Source organism: Camelus ferus, chromosome 14, assembly GCF_009834535.1.
Source record: "Camelus ferus isolate YT-003-E chromosome 14, BCGSAC_Cfer_1.0, whole genome shotgun sequence".
Taxonomy (NCBI): Eukaryota; Metazoa; Chordata; class Mammalia; order Artiodactyla; family Camelidae; genus Camelus; species Camelus ferus.
The window spans coordinates 61,414,081-61,433,830 of NC_045709.1; the positions used below are offsets into that span (position 1 = coordinate 61,414,081).

The following is a 19,750-nucleotide window of genomic DNA, read 5'->3' on the forward strand; positions in this document are numbered from 1 at the left end:
CACACTTCCAATATAAAGTACCCACAGAATAATTTTCCAAGTTTCCCCTAGATTAAAATACAAATTATATGTAAACTTAAGTCAAATAAGATAAATAGAGTTTTGGTTGTAAGAGTATAAACATACTCACATAGTCTAGTTTTGGTGAGTGCTCTCTTCCCCACTTGCAGAGGGCAGCTACCTTCATTCTGTGCGGTGTCTGTTTTGCAGTGTGGAGAGTATAAGCCTTTGGTATCACTTCTTAAAAGAGCACTATTTCCATCATGAAATCTCCACTCTCATGAACTCATCTAACTCTAATTATCTCCCAATGGCCTTATCTCCAATGGATGTTAGGGTTTCAAAATATGAATTTGGAGAGAGATGCAAACATTCAGTACTTAGCAGTTTTATTGTCACCATTTTACAGATGAATAAAGTAATTATCATAATGATTAATTAAGTTTTCCAGGATCATGCAGATACTATCATTACTCTAAATTTCCTTTATCTTGCTTTGTTGATGCTATACTGTTAAAATCTTTAAGAAATATGTCATAACTGAACTCTAACAGAGAGTTAAGACTAGAAAGGGATGATAGTAGAGAATATATTGTGAGTAGACTGTTTAACTAAAATGAATAGAACTTGGCTATTGATAGAATGTGAGTTTTAAAGTAAAAATAGCTATAAGTTATGAACCTGAGTAAGAGCATGAGCTACATAATAATGAAAAAAATCACAAAAACCTATTAGAAGGAGAATGAATATTCAAGTTTGGTACATAATGTTGTGGAAAATGAAAAGCAGGCCTCGGATCTATCTAATCTATTTTAAGGTTTTCCCAGATAATTATTATATTTTACTATATTGAGAAATGGATCAAAAAAGTGCACAGTATTTTTTAATTTCAACTCATTTAATTTCTATGCAAGTAATAATGTCTTATATTTCAAATGATAAAATGGAAAACTATGATGTTTATTCAAAATGTTCATTGATTTCCATGATTCACTAATGTCAATTTTATTCTGTGTTTAACATTTTGTAAAATAGTGGCTGCAGGATTTTATCTAATTCAGAAAACATATTTTTAATTATATGTATATACTTTTTTTTTAATTGAAATATGGTTAGTTTACAATGTTGTGTTAATTTCTGGTGTACAGCATAAAGCTTCAGTCAAACATGAACATTCATATATTCCTTTTCATATACTTTTCCACCATGTTACTACAAGATATTGAATATAGTTCCCTGTGCTATACAATATGATTTTTTTTCTTATCTATTATATATATATTAGTATCTGCAAATCTCAAACACCAAATTTATCCCATCACACTTCCTCCCCACCCCCAGTAACCATAAATTTGTTTTCTATGTCTGTGAATCTATTTCTATTTCATAAATAAGTTCATAAGTTAATTTGTCTTTCCTTTTTAGATTCAATGTATAAGCGATGTAATATGTTATTATTGTTTCTCTTTCTAGTTTACTTAACTTAGAATGATAATCTCCAGGTCCATTGATGTTGCTGAAAATGGCATTATTTATTCTTTTTCATGGTTGAGCAGTATTCCATTGTATAAATATACCAAACTTCTTTATCCTGTCATCCGTTGATGGACATTTAGGTTGCTTTCATGTTTTGGCTATTGTGAATAGTGCTGCGATGAATATTGAGGTGAATGGGACTTTCTGAATTAAGGTTATCATTGAACATATGGCCAGGAGTGGGATTGCTGGATCATATGGTAAGTCTATTGTTGTACTTTTGAAAAATCTCCATACTGTTTCCCATAACAGCTTCATAAAACAACATTCCCACCAACAGTGTAGGAGATTTTCCTTTCCTCCACATCCAACTTCTTTATCCAGTCATCCATTGATGGACATTTAGGTTGCTTTCATGTTTTGGCTATTGTAAATAGTGCTGCTATGAATATTGAGGTGAATGAGTCTCTCTGAATTAAGGTTATCATTGAATATATGGCCAGGAGTGGGATTGCTGTATCATATGGTAAGTCTGTAGTTGTACTTTTGAAAAATCTCCATACTGTTTTCCATAATGGCTTCATTAAACAACATTCCCACCAACAGAGTAGGAGGTTTCCCTTTTCTCCACATCCTCTCCAGCATTTATTGTTTGTGGACATTTTAATAGTGGCATTCTGACTGATACAAGGTGATAACTCATTGTTCTTTTGATTTGCATTTCTCTGATAATTAGTGATATTTAGCATTTTTTCAGGTGTCTATTGACCATTTGTATGTATTTATTGGAGAATTACTTGTTTAGGTCTTCTGCCCATTTTTGGATGGGGTGGTTTGTTTTGTTCTTATCAAATTGTGTTAGCTGTTTATATATTCTAGAAATTAAACACTTGCCAATCTCATCTTTTGCATATATTTTCTCCCATTCTGTAGGTTGTCTTTTTGTTTTGTTTATGGTTTCTTTTTCTATGCAAAATTATGTTTAATTAGGTCTGATTTGTTTATTTCTGGGTGTTTTTTTTTTTTTTCTGTTGCCTGGGTAGACTGCTCTAGGAGAACATTGCTAAGATTTAAGTCAGAAAATGTTTTACCTATATTTTCTTCCAAGAGGTTTACAGTGTCTTGTCTTATGTTTAAGTCTTTAAGTCATTTTGAGTTTATTTTTGTGTATGATATAGAGTATTCTAAATTCATTGATTTACGTTCAACTGATAAATTTTCCAACATCATTTGCTGAAGAGACTGTCTTTACTCTATCGTATGTTCTTGCCTCCTTTTTCAAAGATTAATCGACCAAAAATTTGTGGGTTTATTTCTGGTCTTCCTATTCTGTTCCATTGATCCATATGTCTGTATTTGTATCAATACCATGCTGTTTTGATTACTGTAGCTCTGCATTATTATCGGAAGACTGAGAGGGTTATTCCTCCAGCTTCATTCTTTTTATCCAGTAATGCTTTGGCATTTCTGGGTCTTTTTGTGATTCCATATACATTTTAGGATTATTTCTTCTGTGAAAAATGTTCTGGGTAATTTGACAGGTATTATATCAAATCTGTGGATTGCCTTGGACATTATAACCATTTTAACAATATTAATTATTCCAATCAAATAACATGGGATTTTTTCCATTTCTTTAAGTCAGCTTTAGTTTCCTTAATCAATGTTTTCTAGTTCCCCAAGTATAAGTCTTTCACTTCCTTGATTAAATTTATTAATAAGTTTTTTTGATGCCATTTTAAAGGGGATTGTTTGTTTACTTTCCTTTCCTAATATTTAGTTGTCATTGTAAAGAAATGCCACTAATTTCTTTGTGTTAATCTTGTATCCTGCTATCTTGCTCAATTCTTTTATCAGCCCTAGTTGTTTTTGTATGGAGTTTTTAGAGTTTTTTATATATAATATTATGTCATTTGCATATAGTGACAATTCTACCTCTTTTCCATTTGAATTTTTGTTTCTTTTTTCTTGCCTTATTGCTGTGGCTAGGACTTCCAATCCTATATTCAATAGAAGTGGCAAGAATCAACATCCTTGCCATGGTCCAGATTTTAGTGGGAAGGCTTTCAACATTTCACCATTGAGTATTATGAGTAGATTTGTCATAAATAACTTTTATTATGTTGAGATATGTTCCCTTTATACCCACTTTGGTTAGAGATTTTATCATAACTGTATGTTGCATTTTATCAAGTGATTTTTCTGCATGTATTGAGATGATCATGCGATTTTTGTCTTTTCCCTTGTTGATGTAGTATATCACGTTGATTGCTTTGCATATGTTGAACCATCCTTGAGTCACTGGGATGAACCGAACTTGATCATGGTGTATAGTATATTTTATGTGCTGTTGGATTCTGTTTGCTAATATTTTATTGAATATTTTGCATCTATTTTCATCAGCAATATTGGCTTATAGTTTTCTTTTTTGGTAGTATCTTTCTGTTTTTGGTATCAGGGTGATGGTGGTTTCATAGAATGAGTTTGGGAGTACTCCCTCCTTTTCAATCCTTTGGAAGAGGTTGAGAAATAATAGTATGAGCTCTTCTTTGTATGTTTGATAGAATTTCCCAGGGAAGCTATTTAATCCTGGAATTTTGCTCATAGGGAAGTTTTTTTAAATTGTTGGTTCTATTTCATTTCTAGTGATTAGGGTGTTCAAATGATCTATTTCTTCTGGGTTCACTTTGGTGGACTGTGTTTCCAGAATTTTTTCCATTTCTTCTGAGTTGTCCAATGTATTGCTGTATAGTTTTTCGTAGTATTTTCTTATGTTATATTTTTTGGGGGATTTCTGTCATGTTGGTTATAATTTGTACATTTTCATTTCTTATTTTATTTGTAACCTCTCTTTTCTTCTTGGTGAAGCTGGCCAGAGGTTTCACAATTTTCTTTACTCTTTCAAAAAACTAACTCTTGGTTTGATTGATTTTCTTTTTCATTTTTTAATCTGGATTTTATTCATTTCCTCCTTGACCTTTATTATTTCTTTCCTTCTGCTGATATTAGGTTTTGTTTGTTATTCTTTTTCTAATTCTTTTAGGTGGTAAGTTAGGTTGTTTAATTGAGATTGTTCTTATATTTTGAAGAAGGTTTGTAGCATTATGAACTTCCCTCTTAGGATTGCTTTTGCTGCATCCCGTAAAATTTGTGTGGTTGTGTTTTCATAGTCATTTGTCTCAAAGTATTTTTTAATTTCTTCTTTGATTTCATCATTGATTTTTTTTTTTTTTTTTTTTTAGTATCATATTGTTTAATCTCCATTCCATCCTTTTTTTCTCCTTTGTTGTTCTGTGGTTGATTTCTAGTTTCATGTCACTGTTTTCAGAGAAGATGCTTAAAAGAATTTCTATCTTTTTAAATTTGTTGAGGCTTAGTTTCTGCCTGAGATGTGGCCTATCATAGAGAATGTTCCATGAGCACTTGAAAAGATTGTATGTTTTGGGGGGGAAGTATTTTCCTAAAAATATCAGCCAAGTCCAACTGTTCAATTGTTTCATTTCATATCTCTGTTGTTTTATTGATTTCTATCTGGAAAACCTTGCCAGTGACAGTGGGGTGTTAAAGTCTCCTTCTATTATTGCATTACCATTAATTTCTCCCTTTATGTCTATAAGTATTTGTTTTACATATTTAGGTACTTCTATATTGGGTACATATATGTTAACAAGTGTAATATCTTCATCTTGTATCATTTTCTTGATCATTATATACTGTCCTTTACTCTTTCTTGTGCCTTTGCTTTAAAGTCTGTTTTGTCTGATATGAGAATTGATATGCCTGCTTTCTTGTTATTTCCTTTTGCATGAAATATCTTTTTCTATCCTCTCATTTTCAATCAATGTGTGTTTTTCACTTTAAGTTGGGTCTCTTGTAGGCAGCATATATTATGTTTTTATTTTATTATACAAACTGCACTCTATGTCTTTTGATTGGAGTATTTAGTCCATTGTCACTTATAGCAATTGTTGATAGATGTTTGTTTATTGAATTTTAACCATAGTTTTCCAGTTGGATTTGATATTTCTTTTTTATCCTTTCTTTTCCTTTTTTTTAATCTTTCTGTGGTTTGATAATTTTTTTTTTTGGATTAGCTTGGTTTCTTTTTGTTTTTTGTGACTCTGTTATATGCTTTTGATTTGTGATTTTTATACCCTTTTTTAAATATGTTAATCCATTACTATATCTTTTTGCTTTAGACTTGTAGTCATGTTTGCTGAAACACATCCTGGAAAAGAATGTAGAAAAGGAAAAAAAATGTTTAAAAAAAGAGAAAAAAATCTATATTTTCTTGCTCCCCTCTTCTATCTTTTATGATTTTGATGTCATTTTCTTTTACATCCTCATATTTATTTGTTTGCAACTTATTGTAGTTATCACATTTCCAATTATGGCTTCCTCATTTCTATAGCTTCCTTCTAGTTTTCTATTTATAATAGATCTTTCAATGTTTCTTTTAGGAAAAGTTTAGTATGGTTGAATTCTTTTAGATTTGCTTGTCTGTGAAATTCTTTATGCCTCCTTCTACTCTAAAGGGTAGTCTTACCTGACAGAGTATTCTAAGTTGCAGCTTTTTCTCATTCAGGACTTTGGATTTTGAATATATCTTGCTGCTCCATTCTGGCCAGTAGTGTTTGTGTAAGAAAGAAGCTGAAGGCCTTATAGGGGTTCCTTTGTAATTTATTCTTTGTTTTTCTCTTGGTGCTTTAGAATCATTTCTTTATCTTTAACTTTGGCCATCTTGATTATAATACATCTTGGTATACGTCTGTTTTGGTTCTTCTTGTTTGACAACCTCTCAGCTTCCTGTATGTGGCTATCTGTTTCCTTCTTTATGTTTGGAAAGTTTTCAGTCATGATTTCTTTAAATATCTTTTTGATCCCCTTTTCTCTTTCTTCTCCTTCTGAGACCCCTATTATGTGTAGGTTAGCAAGCTTTATATTATCCCATAGGTCCCTTATATTGTTTTCTACTTGCTTTTCTGTCTGCTGTTCTGATTGGGTGACTTCTGTTATCATGTCTTCTATATCACTTATTCATTTCTCTGCATTGTCTAGTCTGCTTTAGACTGCCTTTAGCTGGGCTCTTTTTTCAGCCATGAGTTTTCTGTTTTTAATTGGCTCCTCCTCATAGTTTTTCTTTATTTTTTATATCATTCTCTTTCTATATTCATATTTTCTCTTATTCCCTTCAGTGCTTTTATCAGCCCCTTTTGAAGTCATGATCTAGTAGATTGTCAATGTTTATTTCATTGTTTGTTATTTTAGGGGACTTCTCTTAATTTTTCATTGGGAATCATTCCTCTGCTTCTTTATTTTACCTGTATTTCTCCAGCTCTATGGATTTAGGAATATTTATTATCTACCATGGTCTTGAAGGGCAGTTTTATTTATTGTTTGTTTGTTTTTATTTAAAGTGGGAACATTCCTGGGTAGACATTGTGCATCTATTAATTTTGTTGCGAGGGTTGTTCTTAGAATGGATGATTACTAAATCTTTCTACCATGTGTGTTGGCTGTGATCCCTTTAATTGGGGGTGTAGTTGGTTTTGTGGTGATCAGAACCTGCCCTGATTGTTGTTGTTGAGTGGGGCCTCCTTTTGGTTCTGTGATTGACACAGGTTTGACAGGGGCTGAGTTTCCTCCCCTGTTGCTGGCATAGAGGCTTCTATACCTGTTTCTGAGCTGCAGTGTGTTGTAGCAGGATTTTAGTGCTCCTGCTAAGAAGGAGAGTCATTTAGTGTACCTTTGCACAAGATGTCCACTGGAAAATGCCCTCTGTGGTGTTGTCTGTCACTTCTTATGTGGGCTTAAAAAATACTCTTTGTTAATACTTCCTTTGTCCCTGCCTTAGCTGTAGGAATATCTACCACCTGCTCTGGTTTCCCCCAGATTCTGGGCCCCAGGAACCACCTGTGCAGATCTGCCAATGTCAGCCACTAGGACCTGCCATAGTGAGTGTGCAGTCACAACCTAAATCTGTGGTGTGGTACAGGGTCAGTGTAGACCCCAGCCCCATCTCTGTGTACAGTACAGTATGCCAGCCTATTGTAGATACCCATACTGGCCCTTGCTTTGTGTCAGAGCTCTGCTCACTGCCTATTAGTCCCTGAAGCCTGGATCCATAAGGGTCCAGAGAGAACAAATTCACCCTTTCTGCCTGTAACTGTAAACAAATATCAGTCCTACTTTTGCAGTTGCAGATCTGCTCTATATGGATTCAGCTTTTAGCCCTACCTCCATGCAGCAGTGATGCCTATGACTAAGGCCCCACCTCTCTTCTTACAAGAACACACCAGAAATAGAGCCAAGTGGAGAAAATGGCTATGGCCCAACTTTGTTACACCCCTCCCCCAACATGAGCCATGGGGCATTTTAAGGGGATCTCATGCTGTTCTGTTCCACACACAGCCCATCCAGAGCTCACATCACCCTCCAGTCTTCTGAGACTGCCTCTATGTAGTGGTACCAGCCCTCTCCTTGGGCTCATCATCAATCTCCTGCAGCCAGTTCTGGCTTGTCCCTGTTGGCTCATATCTAAGGCTGGGGATCCCAGGGACACTTTGTGCCAGTTTCTCTTAGTTCTATCTGCCAAGAGGCTGCCACTTTCTTCTCCAAGACTCAGAAGCTCCACATCTGTTCCCCACTGACCTCCCAGCTGGAGAGCAGGTGTCCCAGTGTAAAAGTGACTTTCTTCCTTTGCAGCTCCCTCCCTGCAGGACTGGTCTTGTACCAATTATCTTTTTCTCTTTTTCTTTTTTCTCTTATCTAATTTTGTGAGAATCCTCCTGTATTTCAAATCAAGAGACACTCTGCCAGAGTTCAGTAGATGTTCTGTGTGATTCAGTGGCTTTTTAGATGCAATTCTTGGTGTATTTGTGGGAGAGAGTGTGGTATGTTTCTCTCTACTGTCGTTGTGACAACATCCCCCCCATGGCTACAGTTATCATATGCTCCTTTCTTGTATCCAAGCCTTGTAAAATGTCTTTGCATTTCCTTCCAAGAAATGGAGTCTATTTAGCCAATCTTACATAAAAACTGGCCTTGTGACATGTTGTGGTATGTGATACTTCTGAGTGTGCAGAAACAACAATGTGTCAGTTTTGAGCTTATTCCTTAAGGTACCATGTGAATTTCTTTCTTTTTTTTTTTTTGATACCTCAAAAACCATGTGAGTAAGTCCAAATCAGCCTGCTGGAACATAAAGAACTATATGGAGAAGAGCTGAGTCAACTATTTCATCCATGTTGGGTTCCTAGCTATATCAAAAGCCCAGCCAGTGTAGCAAAATCAATCTGCAGTTGTCCTTCTTGTTGACCTCTAAAAACTGAGCAAAACTCTCTTAGAATAGCCATCTTCCAGCTGACCTAAATATTTCTGAACTAAAAAAATGCAGTTTATTTTAGCTACAAAGACTTGTCTAAATTACAGGCAGTGATGATATTATTTAAATCTAGGTCTGTCTGACATTATGGCTCAATCTACTCTTATTTTATAGAATCATTCAAGTAATCTGATGTTTAAAGTTTAACTTACAGAACTGATGCAGAGATTTCTTGAAATTTCAACATCTACCACATTTGTATCACTTCAGAGAAATACTGACAATGTAATAGTAGAGTTTTGACACATGAAAACTATTGTTTTAATGTTGATATCTTCTGTGTGTCTATCATTTGAAATTCATTGATATATAAGGTATAAATAATTTTACATTAATCAAATTTTCAGTAATTTAGAATAACTCTTACTCTGAGTATTATTATCTTGAATACACACTTAATTTAAGAATAGTTAAGTAAATAGCAAAGCATTTCTGCCTTATTAAATTTTTAGAAATACTATATTAATTGTTTGAAAGCTAATATGACAAAAATTATTGAATGAATAAGAAATGAATAAACAGAATTTTATATGGTTAATTTTGATATTTATTTTATGTATGTAATTTCTTTAAAAAGTTTAAGCAAGGAAACATATTCATATTGATAAAGTATCACTTTGTTAAAAATTTCTTAATAATAAATTTCTTCTAGCTGTAATCATAGCCATGTAATTTCATTTCTGAATATCATAAATGCTGCAACTTATAGGAAAGCCTGAAAACATAAAAAAGGGAAAAAAAAACAAGTTTATCTCTATCTATCATGTAATAATTTATGTTTATTTGAAAAATAAAATGTAAGTCTCTGTTCAGGAAAAAAATCTATATTCACTTAATTTTAACTGTATCCAAGACTATACAATTGAAAATAAAGATACTAAATTAAAAATATAAATGCACAATTTATTGTATGTAGGCCACCATTTAAAAACATTTCTTAGAGAGATACTGTATTGTAAACACACATATATTATTGTAGCTGCTAGTAAGTAATAACTACATATGTTTAAAATTATTATAAGGTAGTTGTCTAATGAGTAAGATATTGTTTCCTCTGACAGTTACATTTTGAAGAAGTACATGTTATTTATGTTCTACCATGACTTATAAAGTCTGAAAAGTTTAAATTATAAAGAATAATAACTTTATTTCTCTGCAACTGACAAATTTTTTAAAGACACTATTTTAATTACTTCTCTGAATGGAATATTATGCACATGTGAAAAAGATTAACATAGAAAAAAAAATTAATCCAGAAAGCAAAATGAAGTCAGAAATGTGTGCAAATTCTGTGATAAATTAAGTGGAATTTGATTTTGCTGTTGATTTAACCGCAATACATTAGCTGAATTAATATATTAATTATGAAATTATTCTGAGATCATGCATTCTGTTGTCTTTCAGAATAGGCTGGCTATGTTGTGGTAACAAACAGAACCAAACAAATAAAGTATATTTCTTTATTCTAAACATTTCCAATCTTTTAAGAGTTATTTTATGCTTTTTGATCTTGGGGACACTTCCTTATAAACATTTTCTTACATAATTACATGGGCTGCATGTAGTAATAAGAAATTAAATATTTTTACCCAGAAGTAAGAGAGCTGTTACTTTTGCTCAATGTATTCATTGTCAAAAACAAGCCATTTCATTATGGCCTAATTTAAAATCAGACAAGTTCATTTATTTCCTCTGCCAGGAAGGGGAAGAAAATCTTATACATGAATTAGATGCAGTGATATTTGCCATGTCATGTTTTAGGAATTACAGTTATATATTTAAGTTTGTTGGAAATAACATACTTCCTTGAGGAATACATTTTTAAGAGTCTCATGCTATAACTATTGAACTAGCCAGGCACCAAGAAATACATTTTTAAAGTTAAATTTTGGGATCCAATGATAACCAAAATTATGTACACTATCATATGATTTATTCAAAATGGCAATCTCTTGAAGATTTCATGACTTCAAAACAGAGAGCTTAAAACTGAGTAACAAAAATTTATAAATTTTCTGTGCAGATTTCATATTGATTTATGATGGTATTAATTTTCCATTTAGCTCTTAAAATTAGCTGTTAATAATCCTTGACATTAAAAAAGATAACTTGTTTCCTTTTCTACAATTAAAATAAATCTAAGATTTTTTTTTCAAAACTCAGATATAAGTTATAATTATGAAAGGAAAAGCAGTTTACAAAATTTTCTTAGGAAAACATAATTGCAATAAAGTTAAGACAGCACTCTAAGAATATGTCCTTTTTAAAAAGAATGAATCAAAAATTTAATCCAAATGACTAATTAGTACTACAACCATGAACCTATCTCAAGTTTCCTGAATTAATTAATAAGATATCATTTAAGATTGCTCCTAAAAAGCTACAATTTTGAAATAAATAATTTATCATTACTATATATTAATTAAAAATAATTTTTACTTGTGACATACAATTAAGCACTTGATTTAATTTTTTAAAGGTGAAACTGTAATAATTTGCAATGTCCGGCATAATGATTTCATATTCATGTCACAGAAAGCTCACTACATATAATAGCCAACTAGGCATGAATAATATATTAAAGCCAGTCATCAAACTAACCTTTGTTTCTTTGTAGAGCAAAACCTCACTATTTGGGGTGGGGGTTGAAGAGTCCTACTCCTGCTAATTTCAAATTCCCAAATGCTGTCTTACAGACATTAGCAATTATCCTCTTTTACTATTACATTTTGGAACCTTTATCTATAAAATATTTTCTAGTTTACTGTGGATTACAAAGAGTAAACTTAAGAAAAAATAGGGGCAAGCTAGCTGTTTGAAGTAGTTTTCTAATAAATATGAATCCAAAATTTTGTAAACAGTAGATTATTCAAATGTTTCAAAACTGACAGACAAAATTTTCGTCTACATGTTTTTCATTGCTTGAATTTTAAACTGCTTATAAACAGAGAAGGGAAATAAGAAGGAAAGCAAATAATGGTGGGAAAGATGAAGGAAAAAGGTACTGTAAAAATTTAACTTACCAGTCAACAGTGACATAAATTTTTCTGTTCTATGAGTTAAGAAAATTATCTATACAGATTTTATTTAGATTTTATATTATTTACTATATTAATTCTATATATCTATTGTAATTTAAATGTTAATATGTACTTCACTATTACCTAAACATTTTAAAACATGAGTCTAGGATTAAAATATTGCTTATAATTTATTAATATGGAACTAAATATTTCCGTATAAATAACACATTTTCACTTTTTCTCTGTATATTTTACTAATATAACCAATTTGGGTTATTTCAATCAGAGGATCAACTCACAAAACACTGTATTGAATTTAGTACAATTTGTAGATGTTAGAACAAATGAAGAAACAACAGAAACTTAATTATTAATATTATTAATAGAATGATAGGTGGTAGGTAATAAGCTAAGGGTTATGAAGATCAATGTATAGATATCCCTCAGATTTCAGTATCCTTTTCATGTTGGGAACATAAAAATATTTAGGAAAATATATATTAAGGGACAAAAAAATTATATACAGTTTCTAGAATATACATTTTAGAGGAGTAAAATAGGCAATCCTATTAATATTTTCATATATATTGTTTATAGCTTGTATTTTAATTTTTTTCTATTTTATTTTATATTTTCCTCCATTTAAAAATGCACTAATAAAATATTTAACAATATATGTTAAGTATAAATGTCTATTTCAAAGATTTTGTACTTTCAAGTTTAAAAATATTAAAATCTCATATTGTCCTAGAATTTCTGGATCTGTACTTTTGCAACTCTAGAATGACTTCCTTCATCTGGTTAATCTAAAGTAGTTGATATATTTGTAGAAAATTTTCATTATAAAAAGTTCTAGAAACACAGCAACATCACTTGTTTCACATCCATAATGCTACTATTAGCTACTCAGTATGGTAGGTGTATTAGTAAAATTTGAGATCTGTATTCTTACCCATGATATGAGTATTCTAAAATATCATTCTTTTCATTCTTTTTAGATTACTCATAAGAAATATATATATCTTCTAAAGCTATTTTCATAAGTATGTATGAATATAATTTAGAAATCAGAATCTAACTAAGAAAGTCATCTTGGTTTCTGTTGAGAATTAAGCCCTTAAAACTTAATAATGGCACTTCAGTCAAGGCAGCTACACTTCTGCTTTTTCCACAGTAAGCAGTAATTGGTATTTCTGAGCAGCTGCTGTGATTTTATGTTCTACTCTAAAGATTTTACTATTTTCAGACTCTCACCTAATCAAGTCAAGATACCAATTTTGTCAAACTGTTTGGGTATTTAGAAACTCAGCATTTGGATTCACTGCTGAGTGAATAGTAACAAGGCTCCTAGGACACTTTCATTTTTCAATAGGTTTAGGTGAATCATCTGATTTAACTTGAACTCTTGTCACCCTGTACCAGCTAAGACAGGTTCCTAATTTTAAAAATACCTAGGAAGTTAAATCTTTAACATCTGGAGTGATGAGGGCTTTTGATCCCTATTTCCCAGTAGGTCTTTCTGACTTTGCAATTGCATATGAAGAACCTCTCTATTGAATAATAGCTCCGGTCAAAGTGATGTAATCAGAGACATAATAAAAAAAAAAAAAAATGAAAGAAAGAACTTGAAATAGAGATGTTTCTTTCCCATATTATTGGTCTACAATAGAATAAATGCTATTCCTGGATTAAATCATTTCATTCAGTTTAGTTAGAGTGACTTGACTCTTATAGGGCACTTCACAGATAATCCTTTTCTGATATGTTTTTAAGTTTCATAACACTTGCAAGCATACTTTTATCTAATATGTGCAACTAAAATACTTTCCAGTAACATCATCAAGATTGTAGGGTGGCCATTCCTTAAATCCACATAATTGATAGACAAAAAAATTATGTAAATTATTTTTTTATTTTCACTGATAAGTAGCTAAGAACAAAAATAAAACAGGGAAAATTATGGGAAATACATAATGTCCCCAGAGTTGACCTTATTGAGAATAGAGCATATAAACAAAGACTTTCAGGATGAAGTAGTAAACCATGTGTATGTGTTGGAAAGAAACCATTGAGAGGAAAGGAAGAACAATTTCAAAGGACTTAAAGCAGAAATGTACCTGCTGTGTTTGAGAAACATTGAGACTAGAGTTGCTGAGCAAAGTGAGTAAGTGGGAGATAGGAGAAATTGAGATAGAGAAGAAACAGAAGCATCTATGCTCTAGGATCCTTCAAGGAGTTCGATTTTTAACATGAGAAGATGATAAGCAGAGGACGGACATTCTCTTACCAACATTTGATAAAATCACTTTCCCTGTCATGTTGAAAAGATATTAAATAAATATGATGGTAAAAAAGGAGGGAGACAGTTTTAGAGGCAATCACAGTGACTCAAGACAAAATGGAATAGCAGTTGAGGTATTTAGAGTACATAAATTGTTGATATAAATATGGCCTTAGTTATGACTGTATTTGAAAATGAATTGAATATGGGGACACATTCAGTAAATTGACATAGAGCAATAACAATGATTCAAAGGGTTTTGCTCTGGAACTGGAACTATGATGTTTCCACTTATGTTGAGATTTTCTTAAAATGCCTTATCTGTGGTGATGAAAATGACACCAAGAAAACTGTGCTCAAAATTATTTTCTTTCACAAGCCTGCAATGATCTCTAAAATTTTAACTATACTTTGAAAGTAAGTCATTTTCTCGAAAAGTCTTTTCTTAAAATATAAATGTATCTTGTGTAAGGAATTGATGCAATAAGATAAAAACAGCACTCATTTAACAAATTACAAGGGGAACAAATTGTCAAATCAATGAGCTGTGATCCATCCAAAGTCTGAAAATTTAAACTACAGGAAAATGCACAAAGGAGTTGATATTAATAAGTCTTTATGAATTATTAAAGGGTAGTAAATCCAGATGCTAGAGTGGTCTTTAAAGCAATTGGAATGGTGAATAAATGGATTAAGATATATTTTACCTACTAATTTTCTTGACCAACATGCTCTAAATCTTTGTTAATTAAAGACCAAAAGTAAAATAAGCAACAAAATAAAAACTTATACTTTATTCTCAAAGTGGATGTCAGGTTATTCTTTCATAGAATATTGTTAAACATTTAAATAATATAGAATACACAGGGTCAAATGTTGCTTTATGGATGGACATATTAGAATTAAAAGCTTATCTTGTTACTGTAAGACTTCTAAGCACCCAAGGTAATTAAGTTCAATATCTCAATGTGATAAAGTAGAAAATATATGAGTGTACCTGAACAACAATTAGTCGTAGAATCAGTCATACATCTAGTGTATGACTATATATTTATTTCTACTATATTGTTCATCTTTACAAAATTTTCTGAATTTTTCAAAAGTTACCATTATATTTGCATCATTTTTCTCTATACATCATGTTTACCATTATTCTCTTCAAGTATGATACATTTTTGTAGGGCATTTTTTGATGTCAACACTTGGGTTTGCTACTGGACTCTGTACTGTAAATGATTATTTGTTATGTATATTGTTTTACTTTTCTGCAATTCTATTGATTTAACTAAACATAAATATTATTATAAGTGTGTTTCACAATTAGTAATAAATATTATATCTTTGTGTAGGTGGAAACTAGAGACATGAATAATTTTTTTTTGCAGTAAAAAACAAAATATTTCCTACCTTGGAAAAATATAATATATAAATCCTCTGGTTGTCTTTTGTAGCTTTTCCTAAAGAGTTGTTTCAAAGAAACATTATGCCTGAGATAGATTTTTCCATTATAAATTACCTACTATTTTAGTCAATGAAAATAAAGTTCAATATGTATTTTTGAATTCCTAATATACTCAAGGCAGTTTTTAAGTATGATATAAGCTTTTGTTAAGGAAAACATTTGCTCAAAGTGCACATGATATGAGTAGGTGTCCCCAGCTAATTTCTCTCATTTCAGCCTTAAATGCTAGAAAAAATTAGTAAAATAATACATTTGAGATACACCTTTACATTTGATTAAATAAAATTATTTTTTGATAGGACAAGAAAAAAGTTAAACAAAATTATCTCTCTGTCCAATTGAGACACTATCCCCTCCCCTTTAGTGTGTATTTTACATCTGCATTATACATCAGATCCCCTTTGAAGACACAGGAATACCTACTTACACACACAAAAAAACAATTTCTTCATGACACCAGGAAGCTAAATCCTTAGGAATAGCATTCCTTTCTCAATCTTGTAAGAGGTCACAATAACCCACTACTCACCTTGTTAGACTATATAAACTGTTAATATGTTATTTTGATATATAACCCTTTGTCTCAAAAACTAAATTTACATAACTCTTTTGAATTCTAACAAGTGGAACAGTCCTCCGAGCTTTCTGTCTCCCAGGTTATATTCCTCAGGTTGGCTCAAATAAAATTTCTCATTTATTTATTTGATTAAATATTGATTATTTTTAATTGACACTGACATGGTATTACTGGCAGAATATGAGAGATACCCACCAGAGGAAACCTGGAGTCTACCACAAATTGTCATTCTGTACCAGCATGGGCCCATTGAGCCCCACTAGCTTCTCAGTGTGCCTCAGATGTTCCAATGAGTTTTTCTGATGTTCAGATAACATGTTTTTAAACGATGATTAAAATACATTATTTAAACTATTTTACTTAAGACTTAGGGCCTAAAGGGGCACCAGTGCATTTCCTTATCAGGAACCTGGGCAGGAAGTCTATGGAAGCATTGGATAGTTGATTTTTGTTAAATTTAGCCTAAATTGGAAAAAAAATAGAAAACAGGTTGATGTATGGCCTGAACAAATCATTTGCTAGTGAATGAGAGATTGAATTATTCAGCTTTAAAGAACAAGAGAATCCCTCTATAACAAGTAAGTAAATATTGCTAATCTAAGGGGTGCAATAGATGGTGATAAACTAATGCTCCAAGCACGCATGATGGTTTCAGATTCTTGGAGGGAGAAAGAACACGTAAAATAATAGAACTGACCCAAGGGTAACTCCCTGGTGCGATACAACCAGAAACAGCACACCTCTGATCCACCACACTTTCCTTAGAAAGTTGCTCAGATCATATCTCATATTTGAATTGGGATATCAAATTAATTGTGTCTTAAATGCCAAGTAGCTCCCTGAAGGACAGCAACCTATGGGGGTACCAGCCAGGTTTATGTATCACAATTATGGAAATGATACTTGCAAATGCTTACTTAGATGGGAAAAAAGGGAAATCTCACCTTGCGATGGCCAAGATGGAGTTCTTTTGACAATCCCAAATTTGTTTTGCATGAAGCTAGAGAAAACCAATTTGATAAAATTTTTCAAAATCCTGACCCTGAGGGAACAAGTCCTTCTAGGAGAACATACTTTCCTCTCCCTGTGTTTTGAGATGTAAATATTCTCCCAGAGCTTTCAGGAACTCCCACCTTACCTAGACCACCTCCAATTCCTGAGACTGAAAAAATAAATAAATAAAGATCAAATAGGTCTTTTTTAAGTCAAGTAGGAAAACAATTATATTTCTGTGTCTATACGGATGTATGTATGTCTGTGTACATTACAGATATGTCTTTACCTCTGACTGGAATTATCAAAAATAATTTATAAATGAACTTATTTAAATTGGCTTAAAGAGAATTAAGTGCTTGTATAAATTCTCAGAAATATAAATAAAATCATCCAAGTAAACTTTAGGTTCATATCATCTAGGAAATATTACTATATTAATATCTGGTAATACAGCTAGTTTAAGCTTGTTGGGTTAATTAACATAGATATGCCTTTAGAGTCATCAATATTTAGTATAATACTTTAATTATTCCTAGGTTTACTAAAAGTCAATTAGATATTGTTATATTTATTGAAGTTTGTGAGCAGTAAAAATGACATTGTGAATTAAAAATATTGCAAGCCATATCAGTAAACAAAAAATGCTGTGGCCATGAGCATAGGGAACTCAGGATACAGACAAGCAGGCAGCCTGGCCTCTGCAGCCACCCTCAATCATGTACCCTAGAGGAAACCAGGATGTGAAAGAACAAGATACTAGCCCTAGATAGCTAAGTGCATATCAAATGAATGATTTCAATGAGCCCAGAACTTTGCACCTTTTCATACATAGAAAAGTACTTAATTCCTTAACCTGAGATATCTGGTTTTCTTTAATTAACAACATGACAAATTCCTATGAGTAAATTAAATGTAAATGAGATGAGAGCTTTTAGGTAAACTTTTAAGGAGTAGGTGTATTTTAAGAATGTCTACTTAAAAATAGTCTCTCCATATATAGCTTTTATTATGTTGAGATATGTTCCCTCTACACCCACTTTGGTGAGAGTTTTTATCATAAATGGGTGTTGAATTTGATCAAAAGCTTTTTCTGCATCTATTGAGATGATCATATGGTTTTTGTCCTTACTTTTGTTGATGTTATGTATTACATTGAATGATTTGCATATGTTGAACCACCCTTGTGTCTCTGGGATGAACCCCACTAGATCATGCTGTATAATCTTTTCATTTTTAGTGATTGATTTGTTCAATTGGTCAGTTTCTTCTTGGTTCAGTCTTGGCAGACTGTATGTTTCCAAAAACTTGTCCATCTCCTCTAGGTTATCCATTTTGGTTCCATATAGTTTTTCATAATATTCTTATATGATGTTCTGTATTTCTATGTTATTTGTTGTAATTTCTCCATTTTCCTTTCTTATTTTCCTTATTTGTGCTCTCTCTTTTTTCTTCTTTGTGGGTATGTTTTCACAATTTGGTAGCTTGAAACTCTAGAGTTTTGCTAAATTATATTAATGATGGAAGTTTATTAAATATCTGAGTCATACTAAATAAAACACTATATTGAAATATGTATACTGAACATTAGCTTACTTTTTATACTAAAGATATTTTACAGAGAGACTGTTAATAAATATGTTTGTGGCCACACTGAGGAATTTTCTGTAATAAAGCACGTTTTTAAGAAATTAAAAATACATGTTTTTAAAATTATTTTGTCATTTATAGATATTTATTGTTTTACTGCAGTGATTTTGCAAACAATATTTCAAAAAGATTCATTTAAAGGACTTCTTCACAAGTACACGATTCTGGCAACATTCATATCACATTGCTGAACTGGGTAAGAAATTACAGAGTTCTAATAGAAATCCTAATGTTTTTGTAAAACTTTGTTAACAAAAGATTAAGATCAAGGATCAGTTACATAGGACTGAATGAACTGATAAATATGGTAATAATTTGTATGAATTTTTGTCTGAAATATTGCTGGTTTTTAATCTGCATTTTCCAGACATAAGGAAATTTTCCCCCTTAAGTTAAATATGACTTAAGCAACTTGGTAAATTTTACCTTTTTAAGTAAAATGAGAACATTTACTTTTCCTTCTGCCTGATCCCTCCAAAATTTGGAAACTCTTAGTGAATATTCTTATTTTGATGCCAATATAGTTATTTGCATAAGTTCAAGAAGAATCTGTTCTCCTTGTAACAGGACACAATTGGAAACATTGATTATATCAACATGGCTTTGACTGAAATGTCATATTTTGAAAATACATAAAACCAAATATAACCAAACAGATTTAAAGAACTGAGGTGTACTTAATGGAACTATAAGCTCCTTGGAAAAACAACCTAGTACCTTACAGGGTTCATAACAACCATTCCAGGTAAAAAATAAATAAGAAAGGCCACCAACTGGCAGGTGTAGGGATTATATTTTGAGGACCTCAAGAAGAGAATTCACCTAAATCTATAGATATCACAGGTGGAATCTATAGCAAGTCCATGACATAGCATTCCTGGACTTTGAGAGGCCTTTTAAAAGT

The 19,750-nt window shown here is 31.7% G+C and overlaps 1 long non-coding RNA gene across 1 annotated transcript; it reads left to right on the forward strand.

Moving 5' to 3' along the window:
• The first annotated feature begins 1,552 nt into the window (after positions 1 to 1,552).
• Positions 1,553 to 17,269, forward strand: LOC116668735. The gene is made up of 3 exons (XR_004325978.1): positions 1,553 to 1,747; positions 14,294 to 14,298; positions 17,259 to 17,269. It is a non-coding gene; the product is annotated as an uncharacterized LOC116668735 (long non-coding RNA).
• The last annotated feature ends 2,481 nt before the right edge of the window (positions 17,270 to 19,750 follow it).